This window comes from Polistes canadensis, unplaced genomic scaffold, assembly GCF_001313835.1.
Source record: "Polistes canadensis isolate GaletaPanama2010 unplaced genomic scaffold, ASM131383v1 scaffold_263, whole genome shotgun sequence".
Lineage (NCBI taxonomy): Eukaryota > Metazoa > Arthropoda > Insecta > Hymenoptera > Vespidae > Polistes > Polistes canadensis.
In genome coordinates, this window is record NW_014569810.1 from 102,853 (window position 1) to 105,297 (window position 2,445).

At 27.4% G+C, this 2,445-nt stretch overlaps 1 protein-coding gene across 3 annotated transcripts in view; it reads right to left on the minus strand.

The window, feature by feature from the left end:
* LOC106790831 (acetylcholine receptor subunit alpha-like) overlaps positions 1–2,445 on the minus strand; it is a 208,324-nt gene that overhangs the window by 99,904 nt on the left and 105,975 nt on the right. The gene's annotated exons all lie outside the window — the stretch shown is intronic.

Consider the following 2,445-nt stretch of genomic DNA (forward strand, 5'->3'; position numbering starts at 1 on the left):
ATGCACAATTTACAGCATTGCATTCTCTGACATTTTATGAAGTTTACATGCTAAATTTATAACTCGATAAAGTATTCTACGCGTAGACAAAAGAATGTACTTTAATTTAATATAAAAATCAGTAGGAACCGCTTGCTTTAAGTATAAAAAATATTGACGCGAACTATTCAGAAAAACAACATTTCTTCGAAATACAGCGTTAAAAATCTATCAAATTATTTGTATTAAATATTGTTTATATACCCTTCCGAATGTTGCGCATGTGTATAAAAGTAATAATGCACCTAATACATAAAATTTAAGATTATAACCTTCTCATTATAGCATTCTTTGAATTTTTATGCAATTTCTTAAACAAAACTACACTATAAAGATGCAATTATTGCAATATATATACATTCAAATAGAAGAAGAAATAAAAAACGATACTTTCCATAAAACCAGCCAAACACTTTCATTTCGCAACGTGTCGAAGAATATCCTGGTTTTCTCTATCGTCAAATATTTATGGAGAAACGTTTTTTTTTTTTTCTATTTTATTTTCTTTTGTTTTTTTACAAACGTTATATAAACGTTCAATGTTTATTTCACATGCATCGTATCGGTTAAAAGTTCGATAGATAACAAGAATGAGTGAGTGAGTGAGAGATAGAATGTATGTGTGCTATGTGTATGTGTGAGTAAGTAAAGCTAGTTTCGAAATAGTATAAGTTACCATACGATATGCTTTAGGTTTGGAAGTATTTTGTGCACCTTACCGATCAATGAAATTTCGTTCTCTTCTCTCATATCGTAACACCATATATATATATGGTGTATATATTTCTCGAGAGAGAGAGAGAGAGAGAGAGAGAGAGAGAGAGAGAGATAGAGAAACAAAAAATAATGTTTCATATTCCGAACTGATATAAACGTGAAACAATCTCAAACTCGTAAACGACACTCGTACTAAAACTTAATCAACCTACTACCGACATTTTTTATAAATTGTTCTTTTTGTTTTTGTTTTCCAAAGTAAAAACTATAGAAGCAAGATTGTTCCTCGAGTTTGTTTTTAATACTTGTTTTGGATAATTTATGCTTTGTGGTTAATAATGTTGTTTTTTCTTTTGTACTAGAAACCATTGATACTTAATTGAAAATTTTCTTTTCGATAAAATCAGAAATAAAACAGTTATATTTAAAATGATTTCAATTGAATGAATATCTTATAAATCATATTTACAATTATAATACGTAAAGTTCAATTAAGAAAATGCATTTTTTCTTTTCTATTTATTATTATTATTCTAATTTAATCAGTGAATATATACGATTTGTATTTGTTCCGTTTTGCTTTTGTTTTGAGAAGAAAAAAAAAAACAGAAAGGAAACGAATGAGAAAGAAAATGTAAAGATCACAATTGTATACCCTTCCCAGTCACGTATTATCGTATTTAATTAAGAAACAAGTGAACCTTGGATATAAAAAAAAAAAAAAAATACAAAAGCGTTCAATGAATGCGATTGTCAACATTTAAATTCTATTTGTTAAGAACAATTATGATCGAATTGAATTGTCAGAGCAACCACACCTGCTTTTTCGATTCACCTTATTTTCGTATTATTTGTTTTTTTTTTCTTAACCACCTTAAATTGTAAGATGTTTAATCGAGAAAGAGAAACCCTTTCCTCATATGGGTGGTTGGGTGGGGAAGGGGGACAGGGGGTTCCTTGGGAAAGAAAGAGGTAAAGAAAAATCTAAGAGAAAAGCTGGGAGTAGTAAGAAAAAAAGGGTTAGGTAGGGATTGGGATTTTTCATCACGTTAATGCATGCAAGAAAATTCCAAAGGTTTAATGAACGCTATTAAACGAAGTACCGTTAGCCTTCGACTATTCCGAGATGACGTTGATTTCTATACGTTGACCCACCTGTTATTAGAAATATTTATCAATGTGTACGTATGCGTGTGTACGTGTATATTTCTATGGGTACGGTTCGTATATATGTACGTTTTTATTCCTTGACAACGTATTTAAAAAGAAAAAAAAAATACTTCTCTTCCACTGGTTAATTAATTCTCTAGAATGTGTCAAAGTAATATTTCATTTACATATATTTTTTGAGTAAGCATAAGTATTAAGTGTATTTATATATGTATATAAGTAATTTGTAATATTTTTAATGTTATTTGTATTATTAAAAATGTACAATCTTTTCTCTTTTCTTATTTAATTTATGATTAATATATTATTATATTATATTTATTGTTGTGTGTAGCAGTATAATTTAAATAATAATATTTTATTAATTGATCACACAAATTTAAATAATATTTTGAAAGGTAAATTTTTTGTTAAGAAATACGTTGAATTATTTCAAATTGGGAAGAAGTATAATTAAAATAATATGTGATTAATCAACCACACAAATTAAAAAGTAATATTTCATTTACATATATTTTT